The 20698-nt window shown below is 41.4% G+C and overlaps 1 long non-coding RNA gene across 1 annotated transcript in view; it reads left to right on the forward strand.

Annotated features, from left to right (window-relative positions):
- Positions 1-20698, forward strand: part of LOC127120367 (uncharacterized) — a 38868-nt gene that overhangs the window by 808 nt on the left and 17362 nt on the right. The window lies entirely within an intron of this gene.

The following is a 20698-nucleotide window of genomic DNA, read 5'->3' on the forward strand; positions in this document are numbered from 1 at the left end:
GAGAGATAATTGAGGGTGAGAATATTTTCATTATTTTTTTATGAGGATGCCTCCAAGACATTTATGTGAGCAAATTCTTTACTTTGAATAAATTTTGAATGATAGCAAATTGTGTGATCATCATCCAATTGTTGACTGTGCATTATTTTACATGATTCATTTGTGTTTTTATCCCATACTATTGTTTCATGACTGTACATAAAGATCCACATTGATACATCTCTTAAAAAGAACTCATAAAAACTATTTTGTGTCAGTATGTATCAATACATACTCCTATGCATCGATCCATAAAATATGTTGTAAACCACAAAACACTTTTGTTCAGTATGTATCGATCCATACGAGTCATGTATCGATACATGGACAGGCAAAATGCTCTATGGATCGATCCATACGAGCCTTGCATCGATCCATGTTAGTTGAAATGATCTATGTATCAATACATACGAATTTTGTATCGATCCATGCTTACATAAATTCTCTAAAATTCATCAACCTTACAGTATGTATCGATGCATAACTTCATGTATCAATACATAAGTCTGTTTTACTACTAACAGCTTATGTTTTTCATATATAAGAAGTATTGTGACAGCAGTGGAAAAAAAAACGAATTCTGAGAGGGAAAAACAGTTGAAACACCAATCAAAGGAGTGTGTAGCAGCAATTGTTTGAGCAGTTAGAAACCTGAAAGAGACTTCATCTTCTCCATCTTCTCAATCTCTTTTCTTCAAGAACATCAACACATAATCATTCTTGTTCTTTGGATTAAAGGATCAACGAGATAACGTTCAGTGGTAACGATCAAGGATCTAGCTGAGGTGTTCAGTGGAACGATCAAAGATCTAGCTGAGTTGAAGATTGAAGGGGGTTTCGAGGAAAAACCAATTGGTTTGTCCTTCAAGAACTGGAGTGTTCTTGCGGGTTTGTCAGTCACGTTTGCAGAACAGATTCAGCCGCAGCGTTACGTTTGGAAATCGGGGAATTTCGCAAACAGGTCGTGGAACCGGTGAATTGTTTGCAATTTCTTGCAGGAAATTCTTGATCGTGCTCAGATCAAGTGGAGGTTTCATACAAGAAGAAGTTCTTGGGATTTAGAATTCTGTCTTTGTATTGTAACCTTGTATCAACGAATTCAGCATTATTGATAATCACAGTTCTCAATTTCATTTGAAATTGAGAGGGAGACGTACCCACACGCGAGGACGACGTGGGGAACTTCCTTACCAAACCTCTGCGTATCGTATTCTTTCCTTATCTCTCTTTATGTTTTTCAACGGTTTCGCAATTTCAGTTAGTGTGTTGTGGTTGTACTTTTTGCGATACAATAGTGGCAAGAAAACTTCTTTAACTAAAGTCCACTGTTGTTCATCATTGATCACATACACACCAACTGTTTGACAAAACTGTTAGCTGAGTTTTATTCATTGGAATTAGGATTTAGTGACAAGTGCATTCAATTTGATAAGATTCTAGTGTTAATAATTTCTGTCATTCTAATTCAAATCCAGCAATAAATTCGCGTGTCCGGTTTTCTAGTAGCGGTTCAGAATAGACGGAAGTCGATTCGGGACTGAAATTTTCCGCTAAGTTTCAATAACTCTGATAAAATTTTAAATCCGTTTATTTACAAAGAGGTGATTTATTCATCCCCCTCTCGATCACTAGCCACACCGTCTAACAAGTGGTATCAGAGCGCCGGTTCGCTGGTGCTCTGTGGCTGCCTGTAACAGTATGGATTCTGAACCAAAGGGGGCGTATAATAGAGCGCCTATTTTCAACGGTGAAAATTACGGCTACTGGAAAGACTGCATGCGAGTTCATATAAATTCTGTGGATAGGCTAGTATGGGCTGCCATTGAAAATGGTCCTTTTCAAGTTACTATGACAAATGCGGCTGGCGCCATAGTTCCTAAACCAGAAGCTGATTGGAATGAGAAAGATGAGAAAAAGTGGTCGTGTGATTGGAAAGCTCGAAATATGCTAATTTCAGCACTTGGTGTTGATGAGTATTATCGAGTATCCCATTGCACGACAGCTAAAGAAATGTGGGATGCTTTAGAAGTTGCCCATGAGGGTACTACTGAAGTAAAACAGTCCCGCATTAACACACTAAATCAAGAGTTTGAGCTCTTTCGCATGAAACAAGGAGAATCTATCTCCGACATGCAAAAGAGATTCACTCATCTCACTAATAGGTTGAATGCACTTGGAAAACCTGTTTCCAATGAAATTGCTACTAATAAAATTTTGAGCTGTCTTAGCAGGGAATGGCAACCTAAAGTAACAGCAATTAAGGAAGCCAACGACCTAACGAGACTTACGATTACAACTCTGTTTGGAAAGCTGGAAGAACATCAGCAAGCATTGGAAAGTCTTGAAAAATATGAGAACAAAAGTAAGAAGGAAAAGGAGAAGAAAAGAGACAAAGAGGGAGAGAAGAAGCCAATAGCTCTTGTGGCCTCTAGCTCTAAGTCCTCACGAAAAGAGCAAAATGACAATGATTCTAGTAGTGACAAAGATTCGGATGATGAGGAAATGGGACTGTTTGTAAGGAGATATAATAGATTCATTCGAAAGAATGGAGTCAAGCATTCCGACAAAAACCTCATGAAGTTTCGAAGACAATCTACAGATGCGAAACAGGAAGAGAATAAGAAGAGTAGAGGAAAAGGATCTTGTTTTAATTGTGGTAAATCTGGACATTATAAAACAGACTGTCCTATGAAATATAAGGATCAAAGAAAAGCTTCACCAAAAGGGTACAGCAAACAAAGAAGAGCTTACATTGCATGGGAAAATGATAGTGATTCATCAAGCACACAAAGCTCAAGTGATAGTGATGAAACCGCAAATCTGTGCCTTATGGCTCACACCAAAAATCTGTCCTACCACAAGAAGAAAATCAATGACAAAAAGGTAAAACAAGCCTATTATAATAATTTCTCTTCTATGTCTTTTTCTGAACTGAAAATAGCTTTTGAAAAACTGCATAACGAAGCTGTAGATGCTTTTAAAAGATTATCTTCCGATAAACAATTTTTTTCATTTCTGGAAGGTAAAGTATACAAAGCTGAAAATGATTTAGAATCGTTAAAAGCTAGTATTGCAGAAAATTCAAAAGATATTGACATTGATGGATGTAGTAAAGTTAGGTATTGTGACGCTTGTCATATTTGGCAAAAAGAGGTAAACACTCTCAAGGTCAAATTAGAAAAAGAGTTACAACCTAAGGTTACTTATGCCGTTGACTCTAGGTTGTTTAAGAAGTCATTAAATCCACCATATGCAAAATACTCTTTTATTCCAAAGGATTTAATGAACAAGAATAAACAAACACATCATCATGGTTTATGTCATTATTGTTGTCGTGCTGGCCATACCATTGAGAAATGCAAGTTTAGGAGATTTCTTGTTCCTGAAGGTATTTATCAATGGAAGCCAAAAGGCAACCATGTTAGCACTTACCCACTTGGACCCAATGAAAATTGGGTACCAACTTCTCTCTTTTGATATTGTAGGATGAGTGCCTTGCTTCCGTAGATAGAAGATGGTTTCTTGACAGCGGTTGCTCAAGGCACATGACCGGTGACATATCGCTTTTCATAGACTTCAAGGCAAAGAAGAAGGGATATGTTACTTATGGAGATAATAACAAAGGAGCTATACTCGGCAAAGGTAGTGTAGGTAATCCCTCTACCACTACTACTTCTAATGTCCATCTAGTAGAGGGACTTAAACACAATTTGTTAAGCATAAGTCAATTGTGTGACAAGGGCTATAAAGTCTCTTTCACAAAAACTTGCTGCATAATTGAACATGCTGAACAGAACGTTGTGTTTAAGGGTGTAAGAGTAAACAATATCTATATGCTTGACCTATTTGATGTATCTTTAACAAGTACTAAATGTCTAGTCACCTTGAACGATGATTCTTGGCTTTGGCGTAGACGTTTAGCACATGTTAATTTCGATTTGCTTAATAAGGTTGTATCTAAGGATCTAGTAGTCGGTCTTCCAAAATTAAAATTTTCAAAAGACCACCTATGTGACGCGTGCCAAATGGGAAAGCAAACGAGGGTCTCTTTTAAATCTAAAAATATAATTTCAACTTCACGACCGCTTGAGCTTCTCCATATGGATCTCTTTGGACCTTCTAGGACAAAGAGCTTAGGTGGAAATTATTATGGTTTTGTAATTGTTGACGACTATTCTAGATTTACTTGGACTATATTCCTTCATAGCAAAGATGAAACTTTTTCTGCTTTTAAGAATTTTGCAAATCTGTCCCAAAACAAAATGAATTCCAAAATAGTTACAATTCGTAGCGATCATGGTGGTGAATTTCAAAACTATCACTTTGATAAGTACTGTGACAAGTATGGTATTGAGCATAACTTTTCATCTCCTCGAACTCCACAACAAAATGGCGTTGTGGAGCGTAAAAATCGTGTTTTAGAGGAGTTGGCAAGAACAATTCTAAATGAGGGTGGATTACCAAAATACTTTTGGGCTGATGCAGTTAGCACAGCTTGCTATGTTTTAAACAGGATCTTAATCCGTCCTATTTTAAACAAAACCCCTTATGAGCTTTTAAAAGGAAGAAAGCCAAACTTGTCACATCTTCACGTGTTCGGTTGTAAATGTTTTGTTTTGAATAATGGTAAGGAAAATATTGGGAAGTTTGATGCAAAAGCGGATGAAGGTATCTTTCTTGGATACTCACTATCAAGTAAAGCATATAGAGTGTATAATAAGCGTTTACTTACTGTTGAAGAATTTGTCCATGTTTCTTTTGATGAGTCTTATCCGAAAAGTGTCGGAAAAGGTATTTCTTTTGATGACGCAGGTGTATCTACAGAAGACATACTCAAGGAAGCTGTTGCGGAAACTGATCAGTCCAGAACAGCTGCCCATGAGAAGGAGGAAGATACTAGTCATGAAGAAGATGAGGAAGAAAGGACAACTGAAGTGAATGACCTTCCACCAGCTTGGAAATCTTCAAAAGACCATCCTATCGACAACATCTTGGGAGATATTTCAAAGGGAGTAATGACTCGTTCTAAGATAAGTAATTTTTATTCTCACTTCGCTTTTGTTTCCCAAGTAGAACCTAAAAATGCCAAAGAGGCCTTGATTGATGAATTTTGGCTAATGGCCATGCAAGAAGAGCTTAATCAATTTAAAAGAAATGACGTTTGGGAATTTGTCCCTCGTCCGCGAGATCATCATATCATAGGTACTAAATGGGTTTTTAGAAATAAGCTTGATGAAAACGGAGTGATAACTAGGAACAAGGCACGTTTAGTAGCACAAGGGTATAACCAAGAGGAGGACATAGACCATGAGGAAACTTATGCTCCCGTTGCTCGCCTTGAAGCTATACGTCTCTTGCTTGCCTATGCGTGTTCTAACAATTTTAAGCTTTACCAAATGAACGTAAAGAGTGCTTTCCTAAATGGTGTCATAAATGAAGAGGTATATGTCTCACAACCTCCTGGTTTTGAGAATGCTGAAAATCCAGATCATGTTTACAAATTAAAACGAGCTTTGTATGGTCTTAAACAAGCCCCTCGGGTTTGGTATGAAAGGCTTAGCAAATTTCTAATTGATCATGGATATTCAAGAGGTAAAGTGGATAATACTCTCTTTATTAAACACAAGGGAAAGCACATCCTTTTAGTTCAAGTTTATGTAGACGATATAATTTTTGGTTCAACTAACATACACTTGGTCGAAGAATTTTCTAAGGTTATGCAGGGTGAATTTGAAATGAGTCTCATGGGGGAGCTGAATTACTTCCTAGGACTGCAGATAAAGCAACTTGATGAGGGTACAGCAGTATGTCAAACAAAATACTGCAGAGAACTACTCAAGCGCTTTGGAATGAATGACTCAAAACCAATTGACACCCCTATGCCTACCAACGGAAATCTAGATAAGGATGAGCATGGTAAGTGCGTCGATGTCAAAAAATTCAGAGGTATGATTGGATCTCTCCTGTATCTTTCTTCTTCTAGACCTGACATCATGTTTAGTGTTTGTATGTGTGCACGATATCAATCAAATCCTAAGGAATCACATCTTAAAGTTGTTAAGCGCATATTTAGATATCTTCATGGTACACCTAAATATGGGCTTTGGTATTCCAAAGGAAGTGATTGTAGCTTAGTAGGTTACCCCGGTTCTGATTTTGCTGGCTGCAAATCAGATAGGAAAAGCACGAGTGGTACATGTCACCTGTTTTCAAACTCCTTGGTAAGTTGGCATAGCAAAAAGCAGGTATCTGTGGCTTTGTCAACTGCAGAGGCTGAATACGTTGCAGCCGGTAGTTGTTGCGCTCAGATTTTGTGGCTAAAGCAACAACTACAAGACTTTAACATTCAACTCAAACGTATTCCAATAAAATGTGACAACACTAGTGCCATAAACCTTACTAAAAACCCTGTTTTACACTCACGCACTAAACACATAGAGATTAGACATCACTTTCTTCGCGACCATGTTGAAAAAGAAGACGTTTTATTTGAGCATGTTGATTCCAAAAATCAGCTTGCTGATATATTCACTAAACCTTTGGCAACGGAACCGTTCTTCAACATTCGTCGTGAATTAGGGATCTTAGATCTTTCTCAATTGATGTCTTAAGCATGTTGGTTCTTATTTATATTATGCCTCACCTTGGTTGATGAGATTTGTTTTAGATGTTATTTATACATCACAAGATTATGTCAGCTGTCATACGGTGAACTGACTTTTATTGGATTTGTAATCGCAATGTCGCGGTTAGCAAGAGTCGCCACCGACTTTTCTTTTATCCCTTAAGGAAAGGTGGAAAAGAACAGGAAAGACCTTAATTTTAAATTCTTAGGTTCGGGAGGTACTTTATACAAAGGGAAGGTGTTAGCACCCTTTGTATCCATGGTTATCCATGGGCTCTTAATTGCTCAATCATTTATGTTTTCTAGGTTTGAAAAAGTGGTTGAGAAATGTATGAAAAATGTTTTGAAAATGAGAATCTAACTTTGTAATGATCCTTGCATGAATGTATACAAAGTGGTTATCTCGGTTGGTTTTTCGAAAGTAGTTTAGAAAAATATAACTCGGCAATGATCCTAGTGCGGATGTATGCTGAGTGGTGATTTTCCAAAAGATGTTTGAAAGGTGTGGGGTGTGAAAAGTATTTTTTAGGTTATGAATGAGCAATTAAGGTTGTACCTGTCCGAGGTCTTTCTGGGCATTTCCCATCCTTATGAGGGTAAAACTGTCCTTACTATTGAGAAGCAAGTAGTTTTATCCTGGGGATGTAAAAGGGTCATCGTAGGGTCGTCGATTGGTCATTGAAGGCAACAGTTGTGAGGATACCTTAGCATTCGAAGGGACTATCATCATTTAACCGTAGGCTACACCGAAGGGTCATCGAGGGACAAAATCGTATTTTAGAAGGCAACATCCGAGGGACTATGATGATTTTACCGAAGGGTCTTTGCTAAGGATATCCCCCTATTCGCGGGACATGACCGTAATATTGTAATCGTGGGGTAATAAAGAGAGGTCCGATATCATTTATTTAAAGTCCATGTTTTAAGTTCATTAGGTAATTATGGTGATACCGCATTAAATCGATACATTAAAATCAACACATTAAGATCAATCAATACATTAAAAACCAACACATTAAAATTAATTAGTAATCAATATGAATCTTCACATTAAAGTGAAGTAATTTGGAATCCATCTCCACGAAAGTCTCTCACACGTAAGGAGACCTAGCCGGCCACTTCATTGGGGATATGGAAGCTTTTACATCATTCAACGCACGGGTTAGAGCATAAGGATAAAATATGATTTGATTAATACCATAAAATGCCATAAAATGCACATAACAGTTAGAGTTCAGGCCAAATGATGCAACAATAATGAAATACACATAAAATGGAACAGCAAAGGGACAAAGCAGCCACTGTCCCGTTCGCCTCTGCCTCGCCTAGCGAAGGCTCAGCGAAGGCTCGCTGCAGGCTCGCCTAGCGATGAGCTAGCGAGCGACCACGGGTTTGGAATTTCAGAACAGTATGATTCCAGCATGTTACATATCTTATCACATTCAATTACAGAAATAACATGGTCCAATATTCATGATGTTCAGGCACATTCGAGCCCGCATGCAAAGTATGATCCCATATCCAAAAATTCAATATTTCATGATGTATTATGCATTTAGAGATTATGAAATGGAAACATAAAACGGTAATGATACACAAACCTGTTGGCAATCTAGTAACGATGCTGAATTGACGGATCCTTGTTGGTGTCGGGTTGAGTCGGGCAGCGGTAACTCCGGTGCGGATACGTGGCCGTCAAAGTTCCCGTGCTAGGGTTTCCGTCCGTCTTTCTCTGCTTTTCCGTGTTGTTTCTCCGTTTTCGTGTGTGTCTTTCGTTACTGAAGAGCTGGTACTTATAGTAGTAGTGGTGGTGACCTAATGGGCTTAAAATGAGGTCCAAAATTTCAGATTTTCGCAAGCTTCGCTAGGCGAAGGAATTGCTCGCCTAGCGAGCAAGCTAGTTCTGGGCTTTTTCTGGACCTGATGCTTCGCTGGGCGAGTGGCATGATGAACTGTTCGCTAGGCGAAGGGACTGCTCGCCTAGCGAGCAAGCTATTTTGGGCCCCTTTTGGATTGGGCCTGTTGTGAGCTGGGCTTTTGTTCACTTGATGTCGGTGCCTTGCAGAATAAGTCGGAGGGTCTTGAGAAATGCTTTGTAATACCAACGGGCAAATTTTGGGGTATGACAGCTGCCCCTGTTCAATATTCTCGAACCGAGAGAGTAGAATGGCATGTGCCGTTCGTGGTCTGGAGGTGAAAGATTATTGAACACTTAGAATGCCCCAAAAATTTGCACTTGTCTTGACGGAGATGGGCTTAAAGATGCCATCCAAGAAACTTGCTGAGGAGATTTCCAGGTTGTGTCTTACGTTAGACGATATCTAGAGACATGGATGTCACACCGGGTCATACATCAGACCGTATAGTGGACCCTCCATTATGCTGTTGACTTCGTTGGGGAGTCAGAGTATGCTATACTGCTGGGGATAAGGGATCAGAATGGATCATACGTTAGACCGTGTCTGAATACCAGAGTGAGCTGTTCATTAGGCAGATGACTTTGCTGGGGATGAAAGATCAGAATGGATCGTACGCTAGATCGTATCTGAGTTACAGAATGAGCCGTACGTTAGGCTGAAGCTGCTGAAAAGGGAGTAGTCGTATACTAGGCTACCATTCAGGAATGTACCTGTCCGAAGGTAGCACCTGAGAAAGGGAGTAGCCGTATACTAGACTACCATTCAGGAATGTACCTGTCCGAAGGTAGCACCTGAGCAAGGGAATAGCTGTATACTAGACTACCATTCAGGAATGTACCTGTCCGAAGGTAGCACCTGAGAAAGGGAGTAGCCGTATACTAGACTACCATTCAGGAATGTACCTGTCCGAAGGTAGCACCTGAGCAAGGGAATAGCTGTATACTAGACTACCATTCAGGAATGTACCTGTCCGAAGGTAGCACCTGAGAAAGGGAGTAGCCGTATACTAGACTACCATTCAGGAATGTACCTGTCCGAAGGTAGCACCTGAGAAAGGGAGGTTTAACTTGGTCGTACATTAAACCATACTTGAGTTGTTGAAGATCAGAAGGGATCGTACGCTAGATCGTATCTGAGCTGGAGGTCCAAATAGGTCGTACGTTAGACCGTATTGGAGTTGCAGAATGAGTCGTATGTTGGGCTGTATTTGTGTATGTTGTATTTGCAATGAATATCTGGGATGGGGCTAGACTACACCTCGGAATATACCGTACGCTAGGCAGTATCTGAGGGATATAGTTGAATTTTGAATGTAATTGATGAGGATGTCCGTCTGAATGGACCTTTGTTTTGGCTATGTCAGGAGGATAATTGACCTGAAAAATAAAGTTAGTTTTATGCACTGTCATGATGCATGAGATGTTTTATGCTCGCGAACCTGGTATGCATGTGTATGCATGTATATATCGCGGAATGAAGTGAATGTGAGCGTTATATGCAGGTATGTAATATGAAATGATGTAATGAATGCATTAGGCGTCTGAAACATTCTTCCAGGGGACTCTACTGGGGAGATAGATCCCAGTCTGCTGATTGGAGACATTGGTATTGATGGCCCTTCCTTAGCTTGGGATTTGAGTTCTGTCCAACGGGGCCTGGCTGGGGATAGAAGGGATGACCTTTCGGTAGGGCGGTGCCGACCTCTTCTGGGGAATAATTGGCGTTGCCGGGGAATCGAATTAGTAACAGCCTCCTTGGAAAGCGTGGTTAGACCTTCTCCTCGATCCTGAAGTCGTGTAGTAATTGCTATTGCTATTTTAGGCATGCATTTTTGTAAACATTGGTCATATTCAAGTGCATAAGTCAATTCAAGTTAAATCAATGGACGTTTACGCAAACAAAACAGAAAAGGTAAAAACAAAAGCATCTTCTTGGAACTGAAATTGTATTGATGTTGAAAGAGGGCCTATAAATAGGCAATTTGAGTACAAGGAGACGGAAATCCTAGTAAGAGGAAATTGTCAAGAAAAAGAGAAAGCTATGCAGAAGAAGTCCTATTGATTTTAATTCCACTACTGTCATTATGTCTTCAAGCATCTCATCTCCTGCTGTCGGATAGAAGTGATTGGCTTGTTCAGTCCTTTGAACTTAGATGAAGCGGAGCGAGAACGGGACATAGTCATACGCTTTAATCCCTAACTTTTGCCTGGACCGCCTTTTCAGGTTTTCAGTCCACCGGGATACCCTTTTTTGCCCAAGCCGCCTTTTCAGGTTTTCGACTTGCCGGGTATACGTCTTTATATGTTTATCCCTAATTTTTGCCCGAACCCTTTTGATTCGCCGGGATGCCCTTACTTTTGCCTAGGTACGTCGACCTAGCGGGTCTCTTTTATGCGTAGTATTTTTTAACTATGTCCGCGTTCACAGGATGCGGGAAGTCTTCGCCATCCATTGTAGCAAGTATCATGGCTCCACCAGAGAATACCTTCTTAACTACAAATGGCCCTTCGTATGTGGGAGTCCATTTGCCTCTGGGATCACCTTGGGGTAGAATGATACGCTTGATCACCAAGTCACCAATTTGATACACCTGTCTCTTGACTCTTTTGTTAAATGCCTGGGTCATGCGCTTCTGATATATCTGCCCATGACAAACAGCCGCAAGTCTCTTTTCATCAATCAAATTTATCTGATCAAGTCGAGTCTGGATCCATTCATCCTCATCTAAGCCTGCATCTTTCACAATTCTTAGAGAGGGGATCTGAACTTCCACTGGTAAAACGGCTTCCATTCCATAGACTAAAGAGAAAGGAGTTGCCCCTGTCGAAGTGCGTACTGAAGTGCGATAACCATGGAGAGCAAATGGTAACATCTCATGCCAGTCTTTGTACGTTACTGTCATCTTTTGTATGATCTTCTTGATGTTCTTATTAGCAGCCTCCACGGCGCCATTCATCTTTGGCCGGTACGGAGAAGAATTGTGATGCTTAATTTTGAATTGCGTGCAGAGTTCAGTAATCATCTTGTTATTCAAATTAGTACCATTGTCAGTGATAATTCTTTCAGGGATGCCATACCGGCAAATAAGACTATTCTTGATGAACCGTGCCACCACATTCTTGGTGACAGAAGCAAATGAGGCGGCCTCGACCCACTTTGTAAAGTAATCAATAGCGACAAGGATGAAGCGATGCCCATTAGAAGCAGTAGGTTTAATCTCCCCAATCATATCAATGCCCCACATTGCAAAGGGCCAAGGTGCTGTCAACACGTTCAATGGAGCAGGAGGCACATGTACTTTATCCGCATAGATCTGACACTTGTGACAGGTTCTGGAGTGATGGTGGCAATCCGCTTCCATGGTAGACCAATAATATCCTGATCTCAGAATCTTCTTGGCCATCGTATGTCCATTAGAATGAGTCCCAAAAATACCGTCATGCATGTCTCCCATAATTCTTTCTGCTTCCTTTCTATCCACACAACGAAGCAGAGTCGAATCATGATTGCGTTTGTATAATACTCCGTTACTCAGAAAGAATTTAGCGGAGAACTTCCTCAGGAATTTTCTGTCATTGATGGATGCCCCTTCAGGGTATTCCTGAGCTTCCAAACATCTTCTTATGTCGTGGAACCAAGTTTTCTCCGGTACCTTCTCAGTGTTAAGTTCATAACAGTATGCTGGTTCATCTAACCGTCCAATGGTAATCCTGGGAGCTTCATTGCCCCATCTGACCCTGAACATAGATGACATGGTAGCTAATGCGTCTGCCAACTGGTTCTCTTCTCGTGGGATATGTTCAAATGCTATTTCTTCAAAGTATGGGATTAATGTCATCACCTGCTCTCGATAAGGGATGAGATTTGGATGTTTAGTATCCCATTCCCCTTTGATCTGACTGATTACCAAGGCCGAATCTCCGTATACACTCAAAAACTTGATTCGCCAATCTATAGCAGCTCTGAGTCCAAAAATACATGCTTCATACTCAGCCATATTATTGGTACAATGAAACCATAGTCTAGCTGTGAAAGGCGTATGGTAACCCTCGGGAGAAATGAGTACAACCCCAACACCATGGCCCAATGCATTAGAAGATCCATCAAAGACCATAGTCCATCGGGATCCCCATTCGGGTCCTTCATCTGGTTTAGGTTTTCCATTATCAGCAACAAGCATGACATCCTCATCTGGGAACTCAAAATTCATAGATTGGTAATCGTCCACCGCTTGATGAGCCAAATGATCAGCTAGCACGCTTCCTTTGATTGCTTTCTGGGTAGTATATTGGATATCATACTCTGTTAAGATCATCTGCCATCTCGCTATTCTTCCGGAGAGGGCAGGCTTCTCGAACATGTATTTGATGGGATCCATCCTAGAAATCAACAAAGTGGTCTGATTCAACATATACTGTCTTAGTCGGCGAGCAGCCCAGGCCAAAGCACAACAAGTTCTCTCGAGCAGTGAGTATCTTGTTTCACAGTCGGTAAACTTTTTGCTCAGGTAGTATATGGCATGCTCTTTTCGACCAGACTCGTCATGTTGCCCCAATACGCACCCCATTGAGTTTTCTAACACGGTCAAATACATGATTAGAGGTCTTCCTTCAACTGGTGGTATCAGAATCGGAGGTTCCTGGAGATATTTCTTGATTTTGTCAAAAGCTTCTTGACATTCCTCATTCCATATCATCTCTTGATTTTTCCTCAGTAGCTTGAAGATGGGTTTGCAAGTAGCGGTCAAGTGGGAGATAAATCGAGCAATGTAGTTCAAGCGTCCCAAGAAACCTCTGACTTCTTTCTCCGTACGGGGAACTGGCATTTCTTGAATAGCTCTCACTTTAGCCGGGTCAACCTCAATTCCTTTACCGCTGACAATAAAGCCCAAGAGTTTACCGGATCTTACTCCAAAAGTGCATTTGTTTGGATTCAATCTCAACTTGTACTTCTTCAACCTCTCGAACAGTTTGTATAAATGATCGAGATGTTCTTCTTCAGTATGAGATCTAGCTATCATGTCATCCACATATACTTCTATCTCATGATGGATCATATCATGGAACAAAACCACCATAGCACGCTGGTACGTTGCCCCGGCGTTCTTTAGACCGAATGGCATTACTTTGTAACAGAAAGTGCCCCATTGCGTCACAAACGTAGTTTTCTCCATGTCCTCAGGTGCCATCTTAATCTGGTTATAACCCGAGAATCCATCCATGAATGAGAATACTTTGTGCTGAGCGGTGTTATCTACCAGAACATCAATGTGCGGGAGCGGAAAGTCATCTTTGGGACTCGCTTTATTCAAATCTCTGTAATCTACGCACATTCGCACCTTACCATCTTTCTTTGGCACTGGCACCACATTAGCAACCCATTGAGGATAAGAAGTAACGGCTAAGAAACCGGCATTGAATTGTTTCATAACCTCGGCTTTGATTTTCTCAGACATTTCGGGACGCATGCGGCGAACCTTTTGCTTGACAGGACGGCAGCTTTCCTTCGTAGGCAGCCGATGCACTACTATGTCAGTATCCAATCCGGGCATGTCTTCATAAGACCAGGCAAAAACCTCTACATAGTCATGTAACATCCGAATCAATCTTTCTTTGACACTGTTTTCCAATCCTGCTCCTATTCTGACTTCTTTTCTTTCCACTTCAGTACCTAGATTTACGACTTCGAGTGACTCTTCATGCGGGTGTATAGTCCTTTCCTCTTGCAGTAACAGTCTGGCAAGCTCTCCAGGGACTTCGCAATCTTCCTCACTTCCATCTTCGGCTTGGTAGATTGGATTTTCAAAGTCATAATGAACAGTAGCGGAATTATTATCAATAGGATCCAGAGTGAGTACGGATCTGCAATTTGTTACGTGAGTGTGTGTAAGAATGCATAGCTTCTTTGAAAGACGACAGGAAAAATAAAGAGCGCAATATTTGAATGCGAAAACGTCCATAGATTTATTGAATATGAAAATATGCTTATGAAATGACAAAACCCTTAACAAATTAGCTACTGTGCCCCGGGTATAGACACAATGCTTTAAGAAGTTCAATTAAAATTTGCAATGCTAAATAGACAATAACAATTACTCCTGACTAAAGGAGATCGGGATAGTGTCCTCAGCCTTCCAATTATTGAGTCCGTCGCCAATTGTTGGGTAGATCCAGCTATCCAGGTCGCAATCACTGTCAGCATCTTCTACAGCATTGATTTGATCTTTGACCATCTTTTCAGAGTTGAATCCCAGACCAGCTTTGTCAGTCTTGTACGGTACGTTGACCAGTTGACCCCAGCCGGTACAGCCACCATCTTCGACCACAGCTTGAGCATCTTTCAGAGAAATCATAGCAGGAGGAGCACGAGTAACCTTGGGCATACAGGGAGTTGGCTTAAGGACAGGATCGGGCGGAGAAACCACTTCAAATGACTGAGTTGGAGTCTCGAAGAATTCACCATCCATCTCAACGTATCTGAAGGTATGCACACTACTGACAATGTATTCTTCTTCCCCACACACAGTGACAATCTTTCCCTCTACTGGATATCTCAGCTTTTGATGGAGAGACGAAGCTACAGCACCTGCCCCATGAATCCAGGGGCGTCCCAGCAAGCAGGAATAGGCGGGGCGAATGTTCATTACATGAAAGGTAGTGTTGAAGACTTGAGGTCCTATCTTGATAGGGAGAACAACTTCACCGTGGACAACACTCTTTGCACCATCGTAAGCACGCACCACAATGTCACTAGGCTTCAATTCAACGCCTTTACAGTCAAGTTTATCGAGCACGACTTTCGGTAGCACATTCAAGGAAGAGCCATTATCAATCAACACATGAGCCAAAGTGATTCCCTTACACTCAATAGAAATATGCAGGGCCTTATTATGGTCTTTTCCTGCTGGTGTCAAGTCAGCATTGGAAAAGCCTAGGCCGTCGTCAACAGTCAGGTTAGCAACATAGTTTTCGAACTGATCGACGGAGGTCTCCTGAGGTACATGGGCAGTCTTCAGGAATTTTATCAAGGCATGGGCATGAGATTCAGAGGATAACAACAAGGACAACATCGAGATTTTGGAAGGAGTATGCCCCAACTGTTCTACCACATCGAAATCACTCTTGCGGATGATTTTCAGCATTTCTTCCATTTCTCGTTTGGCAACATCTTCAGTAGTAGCTTTGATCGGTGTCTCTGACTGAGAAGGGTTGACTGGTTCCTTTCCTCGGTTTTCGGGAACCGGAGGTGAGATCTCTGGAGAGAAGATCCTTCCGCTTCGAGTAACTTTACTAGTCCCAACAATGTCATTAGGATTAGCAGAATTGCCGACTTGCTTTACACCATGGATGTAAACATCACCTCCATAATTCCACGGAATGGCCTTGCTCGAGGAATATGGTACTGGGCCAGGTGTAGTAATGATCAGGGGAGCTACTCTGGGCTCAGCAATAATTTTCACAGGTATTCTGGGAGCAGTAATCTTCACTGGAACCTTGGACTTTGCAATCATAGATACTTCTTCAATAGGGTTTTCCGCCTTAGAAACCCTTTCAAAGAGGATTGTACGATCGTCCATCAGTCGTTGGATACCATTCTTCAATTTCAAACAGTCTTCGGGCCGGAGTATGCAGAGATTGCAATCTTCAGTACAACCTGGAAATAAACTAGCTTGCAATAAATTCCTCTTTATAATCGGGAGAGGAGATATTAAGTCTGCTACAGTAGTGATGAGAGGATTGTCATCGAGAGCATTAACAGCCTTGTCATGATTAGGCATAGGAGCAGTGATGACATTAGGAGTCTCCGGAGGCTCGAACTCAATTTCCCCCGCGTCGATCATGTCCTGAATTTTATTCTTTAACAGCCAACAATCGTTTGTATCATGTCCGGGGCTATCGGAGTGATAGGCACACCTGGCATTGGGATTATAACGAGGCGAAGCAGTGTTGATATTTGCTGGAGGACCTCTGAGAGTGATTAAGTTTACCTTTAGCATACTTTGCAGTGCTTGTGCTAAAGTCATATTGAGCTTGGTAAACTGCCTTCTTGGTCTGTCTTGTCTTTGCTGGAAGTTTTGAGCTGGCGGGGCTGCGATTGTCACTGCTCCAACGGCGTGGTCACCATTTTTCTTGCTATGATTCTTTTGACCATACACAGCGTTCGATTCATTCTTCCCATGGTAGGACTTTTTACCGCTTGTAGAAGTAGCTGCCTGTATCTTTCCACTTCGAAGGCCGCTCTCTACCCGTTCACCTGTCAGTATAAGTTCAGTGAAGCCTGATGAAGAACTCCCCAGTAGGTGGCTGTAGAATGGGCCAGTCAGGGTACCCATGAACAGGTCTACTAATTCTCGGTCAGTCATAGGGGGTTTGACTCTGCCAGCCAAATCTCTCCATTTCTGAGCATACTCTTTGAAGCTTTCTTTAGATCCCATGGCCATGTTCTGCAACTGTAGCCGAGTAGGTGCTAATTCAGAATTGTACTGGTACTGCTTATAGAAAGCCGTTGCTAAATCAGTCCAGGTGCGGATGTCAGAGCTCTCGAGCTGATAATACCATTCCAACTGAGTGCCAGACAGACTTTCTTGGAAGAAGTGGATCCACAGTTTCTTATCAGTGGTATGCGGCTGAATCTTTCTCACATAAGCCCTTAAATGCATCTGAGGACAGGATGCACCATCGTACTTAGTGAAAGTGGGGATTTTGAATTTGCGGGGAATGGTCACATCGGAGACCAGACCCAGACTTTCGAAATCCAGACCAGGTGTCTTCTGACCCTCCATGGCTAGCATGCGTTCTTCCAGCAGTTTGTACTTATCATCTCTTGGAGAGTACTGTTCATCTTCATACTCTTCATCCTCATCCTCAGGGTTAGAGAAATCAGCGTCCTCCTCCTCTGAATCCTTTTCCGCCCCCTCTTCTGGGCCATTCGGGATTCCAAATTTGATTCCCGTAGCCTGTCCTTTACGCCTTCTGCCCGGGTTAATGAAGCTCACAGCTTTCTTGTCCTTCTTCTTTTCGGCCAAAAGAGCCTTCAGTTCCTCCTGCCCCTTGGATAAGCTTAGCATCATCTCCTTGAACTGAGCATTCTGAGTCTGGAGATCTTTGACAGTTTGTTCGAGATCCATTTTTCTGTTTAAGAGGCAGACCGTGAGAATATGGTCCTTTGGAATACCTGTTATGCAATGTTATGTTATGTGATGCAATGCATGAAATGTTTTCAAGGACTTTTGGAATTTAACTTTGCATAAATCACCAACAAGGGAGAAATGTTTATTACCAATATTTTTTGATCAATGTTCATTACAAAAGGAATAATAGTAAAAATACAATGAAAGCTCAAGTCTCCCAGGGGCGACTTCTTTTCGGGCGAAGATATGCATTGAGTCTTCGTTCCTCATTAAGCTGACTGGTGAGCTCTAATACTTTCTTCCTTTCTGCATTGAACTGAGCTTCGAAAGTATCTCTCTCCTCTCTCAACTGGGTCCAGGATCTTTTCAATTCCTCAACATCAGTAGGCATATCTGGGTAAGGAATGATCAGGGAAGTACCTCCTTCGACCTCTGATTCAACAATCAATGGTTCGACTGCAAGATATGGCATGACAAGTTCGCGAGCTCTGGCGCGTACCCATCTGAGATAAGGCTCCATAGGAATAGAATTTTTCTTTCCTAAAGTGCTTCTTTTCACCATGCCCCAAGCTCGTACAAACCTTTGGCGGAGACCTTGAGAGTCATTGTCATAGTCAAACACTATACCTTGAATAATCATCTCATGTGGACTATCTCTTCGAGCATACCCAAACTGACGCAAGGCTAAGGCAGGATTATAAGTAATACCTCCTCTTATCCCCATGAGCGGTACATTAGGGAATTCCCCACATCGGTCGATGATGATAACATTTTCTCTGAGGTTAGAACACCAACGGATGTCTAAATGGGAGAGTGCCATTATCCTTTGGGACCATTTCAGATTTTGATCATTCTTCAAGATTGATTGAGGAAGGTGCGAAATAAACCACCTAGACAACAAAGGTACGCAGCACATGAGAGTCCCTTGCTTCTTCATAGTACGAGTGTGAAGGGAATGCAAGACATCTCCAAGCAAGGTAGGCACAGGGTTATGAGTGAGGAATATCTTAATAGCATTCACATCTATGAATTGGTCCGGATTAGGGAATAGCACCACACCATAGATTAGCAATGCTAAAACATCTTCAAAAGCATGGACATTCATAACTTTTAGGAATTCTCGGGCCTTACTTATCAGAAATTTGGCAAGTAAACCCTTAACTCCACTCCTTGTTACCCAATTAGCTTCAACGTCGGACTTCGTCATGTGTAAAGCTGCGGCAACTTCTTCAGACTTTGGCATCTTTTCTAAACCGCTGAAGGGCATTTGATCACGAATAGGTATCCCAAGCAGCTGGGAAAATTCTTCTAATGTGGGTACCAACTGATAATCTGGGAAAGTGAAGCAATGATGCTTAGGATCGAAGAACTGGAATAGGACTCTCATCATATCTTCCTTGAAACCAGTGGTAACTAAGTTGAGAAGATGACCATGTTTCTTGTTGAACTGAGCATGATCGGGAAGCTCTGACACCAAATTCTTGAGTTGAGGAGAGATCGTCACAAGATTGATCCGGATAGTCTTCCTGGAAGCCATAACCTGTTTAACAGAGCAAAGCTAAATTCCTAAGTCCTTGAAATGGTTAGTATGATGATGTTATGATGTTATGATGTTATGATGTTATGCAAGCACAAGCATGTCACACAACAATTATTCCTAGGTTTTAAGGCTTGCATGAGTTCCATAGGTAAGTACCCTCCCCACTGAAGTTTGGTTGGTTCAACCTGTCCTAGAATAGTAACCGGGTTCTAGAAGGATCTCAGATCATTGACCTTTCTTTAGGTCCACTTCAGTGCAACACCAAGTGGTTGACCGAAGCTTCCCTAAAGTCCAATCTCAAAGAGTGTAGTATCGAGTATCAACCAACCTCAGTCGGAACCGAAGTCAGTTATCTCACTACTTTCTAATGGCTAGGATGAGTCAATTAGGGTTCTAAAGGTCTGGTTAATGCTTTGATGACACCACGCGGAAGCCAAATTTTTCCTCAAGTAACATGAGGAACATCAGGACAACCAAAGTGTCGCATTAACCGTAGCTATCATTTTAACCATTCCAGTATACGCCGGATAGTCGCGATGATCTATTGCTACTTACCTAAGGTACACTAGATCCGGGTGTAGGATCTTTCACTCAGACAATCCCTTAAAACGAAAGAACAAATTAAAACATAAATGATTTTTTTTTTTTTAGATGGACCTCTCTTTGTAGTCCCCAGCAGAGTCGCCAGTTCTGTCATACGGTGAACTGACTTTTATTGGATTTGTAATCGCAATGTCGCGGTTAGCAAGAGTCGCCACCGACTTTTCTTTTATCCCTTAAGGAAAGGTGGAAAAGAACAGGAAAGACCTTAATTTTAAATTCTTAGGTTCGGGAGGTACTTTATACAAAGGGAAGGTGTTAGCACCCTTTGTATCCATGGTTATCCATGGGCTCTTAATTGCTCAATCATTTATGTTTTCTAGGTTTGAAAAAGTGGTTGAGAAATGTATGAAAAATGTTTTGAAAATGAGAATCTAACTTTGTAATGATCCTTGCATGAATGTATACAAAGTGGTTATCTCGGTTGGTTTTTCGAAAGTAGTTTAGAAAAATATAACTCGGCAATGATCCTAGTGCGGATGTATGCTGAGTGGTGATTTTCCAAAAGATGTTTGAAAGGTGTGGGGTGTGAAAAGTATTTTTTAGGTTATGAATGAGCAATTAAGGTTGTACCTGTCCGAGGTCTTTCTGGGCATTTCCCATCCTTATGAGGGTAAAACTGTCCTTACTATTGAGAAGCAAGTAGTTTTATCCTGGGGATGTAAAAGGGTCATCGTAGGGTCGTCGATTGGTCATTGAAGGCAACAGTTGTGAGGATACCTTAGCATTCGAAGGGACTATCATCATTTAACCGTAGGCTACACCGAAGGGTCATCGAGGGACAAAATCGTATTTTAGAAGGCAACATCCGAGGGACTATGATGATTTTACCGAAGGGTCTTTGC

Source organism: Lathyrus oleraceus, chromosome 1 (assembly GCF_024323335.1).
Source record: "Lathyrus oleraceus cultivar Zhongwan6 chromosome 1, CAAS_Psat_ZW6_1.0, whole genome shotgun sequence".
Classification (NCBI taxonomy): domain Eukaryota; kingdom Viridiplantae; phylum Streptophyta; class Magnoliopsida; order Fabales; family Fabaceae; genus Lathyrus; species Lathyrus oleraceus.